At 39.8% G+C, this 13,683-nt stretch overlaps 1 long non-coding RNA gene across 2 annotated transcripts; it reads left to right on the forward strand.

Moving 5' to 3' along the window:
* Positions 1–231: 231 nt before the first annotated feature.
* Positions 232–3,837, forward strand: LOC137163635 (uncharacterized). Of its 2 annotated transcripts, none has more exons than XR_010922744.1 (3): positions 232–347; positions 1,238–1,372; positions 3,528–3,837. It is a non-coding gene; the product is annotated as an uncharacterized lncRNA (long non-coding RNA). The 2 variants fall into 2 exon arrangements; XR_010922745.1 differs by lacking the exon at positions 3,528–3,837 and adding an exon at positions 1,478–2,143.
* The last annotated feature ends 9,846 nt before the right edge of the window (positions 3,838–13,683 follow it).

Genomic DNA, 13,683 nt, shown 5'->3' on the forward strand with positions numbered 1-13,683 from the left:
CCTGTCACCTGGCCTGGCTTTTTAAGCATTTGGGGCGGTCTGATATACAAAATTTGAGAGATGAGAAGAGAGGAAAAGAGTCTCAGGAAGAAGTTACATTTAGAAGGGATCTGTTACCGTATCTTTAAGGGTTTGGGGCCTTGCAGAGAGGCCTCTACCCAGCCAATAAGGAATGAGCTAAGAGAATGGGCCAGCATAAATGCTGCCTCCTCCTTCATAGCAGGGCAGTAAGACAAAAGGAGTAAAAAGGCTCCCAAATGGCCCTAAGTTAGCAGGGAGCAGATATCACACCAGAAGGCTGCCAAAACCCCCTGTACCTGTGGACTAACTGGGTCCAGCTGAAGGAGGTAAAGTGCTACCAAGCTCCCGGAGAAGGCTCCTGCCATGAGGAGAGGCTTAAAGACTAAGAGAGAGCAGTGAGGGACTTTAGGAACAAAGGGCAGGCTTCACAAGAACCCTGAAAGCCAAATGTACCTTTTGTTTATTGTGGTCTTTTTGTTATGGCCCTTTTTGTAAGAGGTTTTGTAACAAACAAGCCCTAAGAAGGGTATTATTGAATCAAATGTCCAGAATGCCTGAAGTAGAATTATTGACTTCCTGAGAAGGGAAACTGAGGCAGGGAGTTCTCACAGCTCCATGCTAACTCAGTGGAGAGAACTTCAGAGCAGGTCTGCCTTACAACAGTGTTTGCAGGACCAGGATTAAGCGGATATTTAATTTTAAGTCCCAAAGCAGTCCAGTTGACCTCAGTGAGACTATTAACACCTTTAAAGTTAATTATATACAAAATGCTTTGGTGGACTGGGATCACATCCTGCCAACAGAGGCATCGGTGCACCTCTTACATCCATGTGGAGTCCCACTGCAGACAGTGGCACTGCACATTGGTAGAAGAGTTTGAACCAGTGCCTGTGACTACAGGATTAGGCCCTATGGTATTAGTTATTGTGCAATCATCCTAAATTTATTCATGGTGTATATTACTAGGTATAATTATGTTAATATTGTAACAGCTCACTACTATAGGCTGATGCTAATGGCTGTAAAGGACTCTCTATGAGGCGTCATATCACAGATCCACATTGCAGCTTCAATAGAACAATTCTAGTCTGCCATGAAAAGTTTGCTATAAAATATGCAGAAGTCCACTAAGAACAGCAGAAACTTGCAAGACTTGCCTTTTTCTTTATTTTCTGGTGTACTTAGACTGAATCCATTTGCTGTTCATTCCACACAGGCACTCCCGCAAATTCCTGATGAACAACTGCCTTCTACTGCTCTGCTTAAACAGGAGAGGTCAGGAAGCATGCTTTTCACACTGAAGTCCTGGGATGAAGGGACCACATGCTTGAAGTCCCCCGCTGGCATTTTGGTAACTGTTTGGCTGTCCCCTTACCCATTTGTTATTTATGTCCTAGGAATGTCTCATCAGATATACTACACTCAAAGGGAATTTTCTCTGCTTTCTTGTCTTTAGTTGGGGAACTGAGCAAGAAATTCTGATATTTGTCATCTTCTATGCTGTGATGGCCAAGACAAAGGGAGGAAATGGTTTGAAGGACTTCAGTGATTTTGTGTGATCACCAGTGACATATAAAGCATACACAGAGAATCTTCTAGAATTTCCAAATGCCTAAATGTAAAATAAGAAAAAATCTAGGTTATTGCAATTAACAAGTCACATAGCTCATCACTGTTGCCTTCTGTTGAAATAAAATAGGAAATCTCTTCTAAGTTAGGCAAAGTCTTACATGAATTACGTGGAACAGAACTGCAGAGAATAACTTTCTCCAGCCATGCCATGTTTTCTTTTTCTCCTGTACTCTTTTCTTGAATCCCTGCTCCTCCCATTATACTACCTGCCTATTTGCCTGTTACACGCTCAAATGTCTTTGCACTGTTTTCTGCACCATCCCCTATGCAAGGAACATCCTTTGTGAACTAATACATAAGGCTACTTTCTTCTCTTCAAATCCCTTCTTATGAGCCTTTTGTGCCACAATACGTACAAGAACTCAGCTAATTTATGATTAAGTTGAGGGGCTTTTGGGAAAGTCAATATTTATTTATGTAAAAAGAACAGTAAACATAACTATATGTACTGTATATAAAATTATGTATATTTTTATTATCTCCCTCTCTCTCACCCTTTGCATATTTCTGATCTTCTTAAACTGTAAACTTTCCTGGGCAGGGACTATGCCCTCCTATGTGTTTATACAGCAACAAGCTTTGAAAAAGATTCAGAAGTTTTAGTGGATACTCAGTTGAACATAAACTCCCAGTTTGACTCTGGCCAAAAAAGATAATGTGATTCTGGGATGAATAAATAGGGGAATCTCAAATAGGAGCAGAGAGGTTATTTTACCTCTGTATTTGGCACTGGCATGACTACTGTTGGTATACTGTATCCAGTTCTGGTGCCCACAATCCAAGAAGGATATTGATAAGTTGGAGAGGGTTCAGAGAAGAGCCATGAGAATGAATAAAGAATTAGAAAACATGCCTTATAGTGATAGACTTAATCTATTTATCTTGACAGAGACGGTTAAGGGATGACTTGATTACTGTCTATTATAATCTACATAGGGAATAAATATTTAATAAAGAGCTTTTCAGTACAGCAGAGATAAGTATAACAAGATCCAATGGCTGGAAGCTGAAGCTGGACAAAATCAGACTGGAAATAAGGTAAATTTTTAATTGTGAGAGCAATTAACCATTGGAACAATTTACTAAGGGTCATGGTTGATTCTCTATCTCTGACAATTTTTAATTCAAGTTTGGATATTTTTCTGAAAGATGTTTTAGGAATTATTTTGGGGAAGTTTTATGGCCTACATTATACAGGTGGTCGGACTAGATTATCACAGTGGTCCCTTTGGGCCTTGAAATCTATGATCCTGTCCCAGGCCTCTGATCACTACTGTAATATATTTTTTATAACAAAAATACAGATACATACTTCACCTGTTGTGAGTCTCAGCTTTGCACTTGATGCAGGACACTGAACTGCGAAATGGAGCAGTTTATGAGAGAAACTGTGAGGGCATCAATCTATTGTTCTTATCTAGCAGCAGACGGCAAGAATCCAGGCTACTTTTCTCCGCCATTTCCATAACCAGGTTTCTCTGTTTAGGGGGAAAAATACAAGACAAATATGTTTTAAAACTATTAATCAGAAATGTAATAAACAGATGCAATTTGGAATATGGGTCTCACCAGCAGAAAGTGTTTTGGACACTCTGTCATTGCTTTATGACCTGTCAAAACTTCCATTATTACCTAGAATGAATGCAGATTAAAGTTAGGCTTGTTTCATGTTTAAAAACAAAAACAAAAAACAAACGCTATGAACCATGAATAAGTAACTACTTCTATTAACTATAATAATGAGCGTGTTTTTTTAGCAAATGGTATTATGCTTTACTGCTTCATTACACTAAGTCACTGGACAATATTTTGTTTAACATGAAACTAAGTAAACCTAAAAATCAAAGCTTATTTATCTTTTTCATACATTTTAGGAAGTATCTGATGAATAGAAGACTTGTTTGTTTATCAGAAGTTGATACATACTACTCCATAGCTGTAGACATCCATTTTCAGAGGAAGTTTACCCAGCCTTATGAACTCCTCTGGCATGTATTTCCAGAACGTAATGGTGTTGCTCTCCATGTTCATACTGTAACTCTGCTGTACCACCTAGGATCTTATATGTGACATGGCAAAATCTGATAACCTTTGATGAAGATGGTCATATAAAAATATGTTTGAACTGGAATTTAATATATACAAAAATCAAAACTCGAGACAAAATAAATTCAAATATTCATATCCTCCATATACAAAGAGGTTTTCCTTTTCATCGGGAACATTTTTTACTGTGCATTTAGGCTCTGATCCCATGTGTGCTTAGCTATAAGAACCTGAATAGTCCCACGGACTTCAATGGGAAGACTACTCTGGTGTTTTAAGCATATGCTTAAGTTAAGCACCTTCTACATTAGGCATAAGAGAAGTGTTCAGGATTTATTATTAGTAAATGATTGCTTCCATTCTAAATCTTCTTTTCAGTTGCTTATAACTTCCAAAACCAAATTCATTTTGGTCTGATATTTCCTATATTAGGTCCCAGCCCAAAGATGAATCTTGTACATTAATTTCAGCAAAATCAGTTCAACTGTATTTGTGTTCTGTGAGGGGCAGAAGGAAGATAAATGCTATTACCATACCATGCTTTTTCTTTTCTTGCACTCACAACCCAGAACGGCTGTGGCTAGAAACTGCAAAATGTAGACCTCTCATGCTACGATGACCGCTGTGTAGGCATTGTCCTGCTCCCAGTCAGAGACCCATTGAAGTCTGTGGGGCTTCATGTAAGCCTCAGGGTCTGCCCTGGTGGAGCTCGTTGCAGGATGGGAGCTTTACTGCACACTCTACTCTGTCTTCATCTGTGTAGTCAAAAAATCCTCTGTTAGCTAATAAGAACATATCTGCCAAATTAACTAATGTGCTGTGATTTTTCTAGAGGAAGAGAAAAATGTACTGGGTGCTGTAGCTGTCAGCACAGTTGTATTTATGCTTTTCACCAATTTCATTATAAACTGCTGTGTAAAAGGTTTAGGAGTAAAAAGCCGATAAATCTGCTGACCAAAGCTTCCCTCAGGAGCAAATTTATTTTATAAACTTTGAGGGGGGGAGAGAAGAAAATAAAAAGGAAACCATTTTAAAGAGCATAAACCATAGTTAAGTTGACTGTTTTTAGATGCACTTTTCAAACTGGCTTTATTTTCAAAAGATTGCAAGCCAGTGGCCAGCAATGTAAATTAAGATGCTTGTTTTGCACTTTGGAGTCAAGTCCTCGTGTGTGGGAGAGGACTGTGGAAGGCCACCAATACAATGGGACCAGTTCAGTTCCATTGTGCAAGTAAGTACAGGGTTGCAAGAGGCCATGCGGGGAAAATATGATCTCCTGGCATCACACAGTAACGAAATATAGCTCCCTGGTATTCTCTGCAACAGAAGGAATTTGACTGTGGAGAGGCGGTGAGCAGACAGTGAATAGACAGGGAGGTAACAATTTGTAATTTGCAATTCTACTCGCCATAAGCTGCTTGTAATGCAGCCTTTCACAGATGCTGCTTGTACAGACCTGAGCCTGCAGGAGCAGCTGCTGAGGGGGTTGCACAGATGCTCTCTGCCCTTACAACAGATTTGTGGCAGAAGGATTCCATCCCCCAACTCCTATATAGAGTGCAAAAGAACTATCGACCTGCTTGTGCAAAGACTTACGTGCACGCTTAACTTTATGACTGTCTGTAGTCCCACTGAAGTCTATAGAATGATTAACAGTGCGTTAAATTAAGCATGTGTGGAAATCTCTGCAAGATCAAGGACCTGTAAAACTGGGCAACACTAAGTAATAGTTTTATTAGCAAAATGAATGCAACCCAATTTTTTTAAAAAGACTGATATTTACTTTGTATTGAATATTTTCAGTATACAATATTTTATATTACATTAGTTCTTAGTGCTCTGTGTGTGTATTTGTATATTATAAGATTTACAGGAAGTTTGTTTGTACACTTTACCGCATATTGCCACATGCAATACAGCAGGGTTGTGCAGTGTGCAAAAATACTCCAGCTAGTTTATTTTATAAATATAACACTAGGGCTATTGCTATTAGGATATTTAGACCAGTTAGCCAACAAAGTGAAAAACTTTCATCCTAAAAACAGAGTAACTGTTTTTTGGTATGAAGTGTGCGTAGTACAAATAGTTATACTTCAAGAAAGTATTCAATAGTGATTAAAACTCTTAAATAATGCATCAAATTCTTAATCATTAGACCCATGTATTCACTTTTTCCTTGACTATAAACAGGCTACGTATTCAAAGTTATTTTGCTATATTATCAATTTCTTTACACTTCCCCCACTTATCTGGTTTGTTATGTTTCCTGATTAAAATGCCATATAATTGAATACCATTATCGATAAAATGATCAAATAACATTCATAGACAAACTTAATGAGACTGAGGGTCACCTTGTCCCCTTTACAACAAAACAACCACAATATTGTCTAGGAAGCACAGAAAATATACAAGAAGAAGTCTTCAGCACATGCTGTATATGCATGTGTAAACTCCTGTTTTTCCATCAAAAACAGACATGGGAAAGATGTGGGTCCATGCGAGTAGCAGTCAGTAATGTAGAGCAGTGGCTCTCAATCTTTCCAGACTACGGTACTCATTTCAGGAATCGGATTTGTCTTGCGTATCTCACGTTTCACCTCACTTAAAAACTACTTGCTTACAAAATCAGACCTAAAAATACAGAAGTGTCACAGCACACTATTATTGAAACATTGCTTACTTTCTCATTTTTACCATATAATTATAAAATAAATCAATTGGAATATCAATATTGTACTTACATTTCAGCGTATAGTATGTAGAGAAGTATAAACAAGTCACTATCTGTATGAAATTTTAGTTTGTATGGACTTTGCTAGTGCTATTTACGTAGCCTATTGTAAAACTAGGCACATATCTAGGTGAGTTGATGTACCCTCTGGAAGACCCCTGTATACACCCAGGGGTATACATACCCCAGTTGAGAACCACTGATGCAAAGGCACTTTCATTGAGATATGCTGGAGACTCTTACAGCCCATCTACTTTGCAAACAAACCTGTTGTGGTTGCAGCAGTTGTCAACAAAGGGTTCTCCTTACTCATATTGAAAGTGGCTTACTCACTAATGTGCACAGGACAAATTATTTTCAGCACACTTATAGAAGAGATCTAGCAGATTGTACTCAATCATACTTTGTGTGTAAATGAAACAAAACCATTTACACTACCAATGAAAGAACTTTCAACACCACTAGGTCATTTTCCTAGCATAAGTGGGTCTTATTTGATTGTTCTCATAAGATTGCTATGCATAAGCGAAGGATATGGCAGTGCAGCACTCAGGTAAGTCACATACATAAAGCCCTGCACGGATACACAAATGTGGATCCACATCTGATCCGCAGCCATTCCAATCAGCTTACCGCTGACCGCCATCCACAGTCTCTAGGCCATCTGTACTCACACCTCTGGGGATCCCAATCAGCTGTTTGGAGGCCAGCCCTGCTGCAGTCTCCACAGCTGATCAGCTGTTTGGGGGCCAGCCTCTCCAGGCAGCTGCCCAACAGCTGATCGGAAGCTGGCAGGGGAGCCCCGCAGAACAGCTGATTGATTGGCGGCCTGCAAGGGAGCCCCATGGAACAGCTGATCAGCAGCCAGCTCCCACCCCCATCTCAAAGGCAGTGAAGCAGCCTCAAAGGTTATGAGCTGCAGACAGCTGCTTCCCTGCCCTTGAGATCCACATCCAATCAACCATCTGCAAAAAATGATATATAGCGGATATCTACGGATTTGCAGGGCTCTACACCTATGGCCTTTAAGCCCTGATTCAGCAAAGCATTTACACATATACATAAGACCAGACGTACGGCTGTGCTTAAAGCTAAACATATTCTTAATCACATTGCCGAATCAGGGCCTTAAAGTCCTTTTTCAGAGTCACCGCTCAAGCAAATCATGAATTAATATAATTCTTCTGGTATCAGCATTAATTCTATCCTGTACTATATAATTTTACTTATTCTTGTTCTTAAATGGATCTACCCACCCTGATTCTTATCTCACCAAATTACTGTGGTATGTGAGCTTTTAAGCATGGCACAGTGTTATTTCCTAGCCTTTTCTGCAGTTATTCCAATTTGATTCACTGCATGTCATGATAAAGAGGATAGTCTTTAGCCCTAAATTAGGTCTGGAAGTGCTAAGCATTAACTCAGATCAGAGCCCTAGGCTAAAAGCACATCTCAAAAAGCTTCAATTTACCAGACAGTTTTTTTTCCCCGCACAGCATAAATAAATATATTGATAACTTCTATCTTCTAAAAAGTCTGAGACACCTTTTGGCTGGTTACAACTATAATGGAATTTCAATAATTATCTCTAGCATATGCTAGGGTTATTATTTTCTCTTAATATTATGCATAGTTCTTATCAGTGTGGATTTTTCTTGGTTTACAACACCGTGACTTACTAAGCAATGTAATGTCAGAAAGAGTTCTATTTCTCATGTGAAGGTAGACCAAACAGACCATCCCATTCTCTGAAAAATATCCAGCCAATTCAAGTACATTTGGGTGATGAAACCTAGGCATAAAAAAGTTTTTGCACATGCAACTACTGAACAAAAGGGAAACAGCTCAAGCGTTTGAAATTGAAGTCACTGATGTCTCAGGAAAACTGTTTTAATGGACTAATAATTAATAACTATAGAGAGGAATGATGTACATTAGAAAATAAGAGCTGCCATATTGGGTCAGAGCATGGTCCATCTTGCCCACTGTCTTGTCTCTGACAGTGGCCTGCACGAGAGCTTCAGGGAGAATAGGGCAATTTTGGAGTGATTCACCTTGTTTTCCATACCTGGCTTCTGGTAGTCATATGTTTAGGATCACCCCAAGCATGGGCAACCTATGTAAAGCAAGCAGTGGTATCAGGTCAGTTTGTCACATCAGCCTCATCAGGGTGAATTTGATGTCCATTAAGATCACAGAGAGTACTGACCATACACAGAAGTTTAGCTTCAAACATAGCAACATAAATGATAAGAGATTAGCAAACCATGACCTATGAGGAAGGGTTAAAAGAACTGGGCATTTTTAGTCTAGAGAAGGTTGAGGGGGATATAAGTCTTCAAATATGTAAAAGGTTGTTCTAAAGACAATGCTCAGTTCTTATCCTACCCTCAGTGGACATGGAGAAGAAATAATCAGTTTAATCTGCAGCAAAAGCAATTCAGGTTAGATATTGGGAAAAATTTTATAAGAACAGTTAAGCACTGAAACAGGTTATCTCAGGAGATTGTAGAATTGCCATCACTGGAAGTTTGTAAGAACAGGTGAAACAAACATCTGTCAGGAATGGTCTAGCTGTATGTAATCCTGCCTTAATGCACAGGGATGGACAAGATGACCTCTTGAGTTTCTTTCCAGCCCTTCATTTCTACGATTCTATTATGGGGATTGATAATTTTGTATAATATTCTAATTGCATGCTTGTTTCTTTACCATTTGTAAAGTGGTTGGTGGATGAAATCTTTAGGATTTGCTGGCCAAGCTGCATAGCCATAATTATAAATCCATTGGAAATGTGATAGTTCAAATTCTCTACTAAAGTCATATAGATGCATATATTCTCAGTAAATACCTCAGAATAGCATTTAAACTTTTTATCATTTTCTTCCTGTTATGGGATAAGATTGAAGGAATATAAATATTTCCTCACAAAATGTAAAGGGAAGAATAAAAATCTGTACTGTGTCTGAATCCAGTTTCTTACAAGTTACTGTATATTCCATAACATAAATTCCAATCATTAACCAGCTTCTTACCCATGAAGCCAGAAGAACAGCACAGTTAAACTGATAGATTACAGTATTTAAGCATCCTAATAGGTGCGTTTGTCAGGAACTGAAATTTTACAAAATGGCTTGACAACAAAGACATAAAAAGAAGAAAAATTGGTATAAAAATGTACTCACATGCTATAGTAATGATGCTTTGCTTTTTAAAAATGCATTAATTAATTTTAAAATTTATTACTTAACATTGAGCACCAATAATTATTTTTAAAAGATATGACTACTTCATCGATTGTCATAAAACTTATTTTGGAGCTTGCTAAAGCGGAGCTTTGGAGGAAGCAGTTTTTGCTGGGTGAATGCCCAGCCACATTTTGACAGAGGTTTGCTGACTGAAATAACACAAACTCTGTGTTGTTTGTCACTGTAGTTTTGTAGGAGAACAGTACTAGTGGGATGGGGAGCAGGATGTGTCATGATATAGTGGCTGAATCATGGTAGGCATTTAGCTTGATGCATTTTCTCATAGTGAGTGAAACTATAGAGTTCCACAGCCTAGCCAAATGATGTTAAAATTAATCTGTACTTTAAAATACCATCTATGATAACATTTCTGATATACATGCTATTGTTTTTGATTGTTGATGGATCGAGATAGCTATAAAGACAAAAAAGTTCTAGTACCATTTTATATTTGTTTTCCACTCTGTATTGAAGTAACAAATCTCACAAATGCAAGATGACAGTAAGCCTCTTAGTAAACCTCTCTGAATAAATAGTTCACATTTATATTCTGAGAGCTAGTAGGCCATTAACATGAATTTCGTAATTTATCATCATCATGGGAAGCTTAAGCTTCAGGAAAGCTTACAAGCTTCTCAAACTACATTCCCAGCATCAATCTATTTACAGAAAGAATTTTCATGTGAATGAGAATCACAAATATATTTAGTGTTAAGGAGGAAAAGCAGACTCTACATTAGTGCTGTTAAGAACTGTAATCAAAGAACACTTAAATATTCTTATCTTGGCACTGAGACTCAGGCGTGGGTATTCTACCCTGACATCGGCTACTTCCTGACAGAGAAAAAAATAATTCAGTTCAATAATCCTTCCCAGCCCATCACTAGAACATCACAGCTCACATTTATGTAGTAATTCTTCTGCAAAGTATAGTACAGTGCAGCCTAGTTAAAAATATTAGTTAAAGCACAAAATTGTTCAATCAAAAGCTGTTTATTGGACTACAGAAATTTCTTCTCTCTAGATGTCTACATTTTCAAAACCACTACTATAGTTAGTCTTAAATAGCAGTCTCAACACAGAGACTAAGAACTAGTGTTTGCACTACTAACCTCTCACCCTAGAAATGGTCCCTCTAGAAAGGGTTAAGGCATACTGACTTGGTGTGGTTTACACTGGTACTCTTCTTTTCATAAATAGAACTTCAGTGACCAGTGCTGTTAATCTGGTCACTTTTACCAGCACTGCATTCACCTCAGGCCAAATCTTGATGCTTTATTCCACAGGCCTCTTGCTCTCAAATATGGGGTTTCCTCAGTGTCCTGACAGATCCCTTGGACAGTTAGGCCACTGAAGAAGAAAGCAAGACATAGCTTCATAGCAGCTCGATGGTCAGCACCTATGTAACTTCTGACCAAGGAGGTGATGGGTGTGGGGCACCTGTCATGGAGCACAGTGGATTTGCCCCTTAACAACGTAATTGCCCAAAACCTTCATTAACATAGAGTTAAGGTTAACTGGCAGTGCCTTGAATCCTTCTGGAACAGGAAAGGCACCAATATTTACACCTCTGAAAAACAGAAAATAAAAAGCTAAGATAATGTCTCCAACACTAATCCCCCAAGAACCTTCACTCTGCCTTCCTGGAGTTGGCAATAGGCAAAGGGATGAGCAGGTCTGACCTATTCCGAACCAAATCTGCCATTTTCCATACTGAGCTGTATTCTGCACAATGCTATACAATCATTCCTCTTCATGTACTCCTACTAACTTTCCCTGTGCTAAATGTAGATGTTTTGATCCAGGGATATTTGCAGCAAGTTACCAGAGTTTGCACTGCCATCTGAGGACAGGTGCAGGTGCAGATAGAGTAATTAGGAATCCCTTTATTCCTGGGCTGTGATATGCAGGAGATTCAGATAGGTGATCCTAATGGCTCTCTTGGCGCTAACATCTAAGAATGGATGAAAGAGTTTTAAAAACATCTGTAGAATTTCAAGGCCACTAGCATGACTGCCACTGTCACCTCTAATATTCCATTAGGTATGTCAAGAAGATAGGGGAATATAAGAGCGATTCACTCCTTTCTAACACTCTATTGATATTCTCAGTATCCAGAAGAACCCCAGTTCTGCACTGGCATTTGCATATGCACCCTCTCTGTCTTTGGTACTGCATTATTGCCCTTCAGGGGTTCTCAAACTGGGGGTCAGGACCTCTCAAGGGCACATGAGGTTATTATGGGGGGGGGGTCACAAGCTGTCAGCCCTCACACATGCTGGGGCTGCGGCTATCAGCCCCATGTATGGCTGACAGCCAGAGCCCTTCAGAGCTGGGTGGCCAGAGAACAGTGGCTGCAGAAGTAAGAGTGGCATGACATGAGGGAGGGTGGCATGGCATGGGCGGGTTGTCACATTTTGGGGGAGGGGGTTGTCACAGCCTGAAATATTTTCAAAGGGGGTCCCAGCAAAAAAAGTTTGAGAACCTGGCATCTGGTGTCACACATCAGACTGCACTAAAGGCTCAGTCAGGACTAACTAAAGACATTGGTTCGATGAATCCCTAGGAGCAGAATGAATAGGTGTTAACATCTAGCAAGTCTTCAGTAGTTTGCCTAGAGTAGGAGATGTGGTTGGTTGTACGTAGTGCTCCTCTTCACTAAGTCTGACCTAAGCTCCACCATTGAGCTAGAAAAGACAATGCCTAAGAGTTTTCCCCACACTATTCATGTTAACTTTTCATACTGGGCTGGTGATAGTCATACTGGTATAGTCCTATGATCTCCCTCTGGGCCTTGAGACATTGCTGAAAGGGGACAGTGCTGGGGGTGGACTGAGAAAAGACATGGTAGGAATTACCTTAATTCTGTATTTCTTGGTTTTCTGAGATTTAAATATTGGTGCATTTCACATTCTATAAGTGGTCACGGCAGCTCCATTCCACTATAAATCTGTGTTAATGAAGTTTTGGGGCAGTGCCTTTCCCTTGTTTTTTGAGGAAGTGGTGGTAGGGTAGTGAGAAGGGCATTATTGCAGGGCACCTGTTAGATAGGAATTGCAGGCAAAAGTTGTACCTCTTTAACTATACTGATATAGTTAAAATAGTGCAACACCTCTGGCATGGATGCAGGTATGTGCCTTATACTGGTATAGCTTATTCCTGTACAGGAAGGAGTGGAGTCAGTAAGGCAGCCTTATACCTACATAACTGCATCCATAATAGGGATTGTACCATAACTATTTCAGTAAAAAAAAATCACCTCACTAACCAATATTGTTAAATCAGTACAAAAACTGTAGCCCTGCCTCAGCTATGAATTCTGCCCTCCACCTGGCCCCTCCATGGCCCCAGTAGAGCTGCAGGGACTAGGGAGAGGAAGGAAAGTGGTAACCATTGGGCTGTAATGAGCTGCCAGATGGATGCAGCAAGTGAGAGGGATGCAGAGCCCCAGACTCCTTGCAGCACTTCCGGACTAGGGCAGAGAGAAAGGGCTCTGCACAACCCCAGACTTGCACTACTAACTCTACCCAGCACTGATCAGGCATAGCAAATCCAAACGCACAGTACAGAGGTGCGGCTCAGGTTAAGTGGCCACACCATGCCAGCTTCAGCCACCCATTTACTCTGATGTCAGATTCCTCATTCATCCTCTGGCAGGCCAATAGAGTTCCAATGCCGCTGCACAAGTGCAAAGGACTTTTTCTGGTACAGCCTCAGGTCAAACCTCGCTGGCGATCCAACTTTTGCCCTGAATAACTTTTAAAATATTGTTTCTCCAAAGGGGCAATGCATGCCGGACAGCAGCTAAGATCAAATTTGAGTCTAAAGCCACATTTAGAAATAGAACCATGCTTGGTGTTATCACGTCTCAACCTGTTAATCTGACCAAGTTACATTAAACATGGTTCAGTGTGTTCAGTTCAGATTCCTTTTCTGTCTCTCTCATGGGCCAACAGCGTTTGCTCATGCATACGTAACCCACTGAACAACTTTGTTCAGTGC

The sequence above is a fragment of the Emydura macquarii genome, unplaced genomic scaffold (genome assembly GCF_026122565.2).
Source record: "Emydura macquarii macquarii isolate MOO-44397 ecotype Brisbane River unplaced genomic scaffold, CSIRO-AGI_Emac_v2 contig_2636, whole genome shotgun sequence".
NCBI lineage: Eukaryota > Metazoa > Chordata > Testudines > Chelidae > Emydura > Emydura macquarii.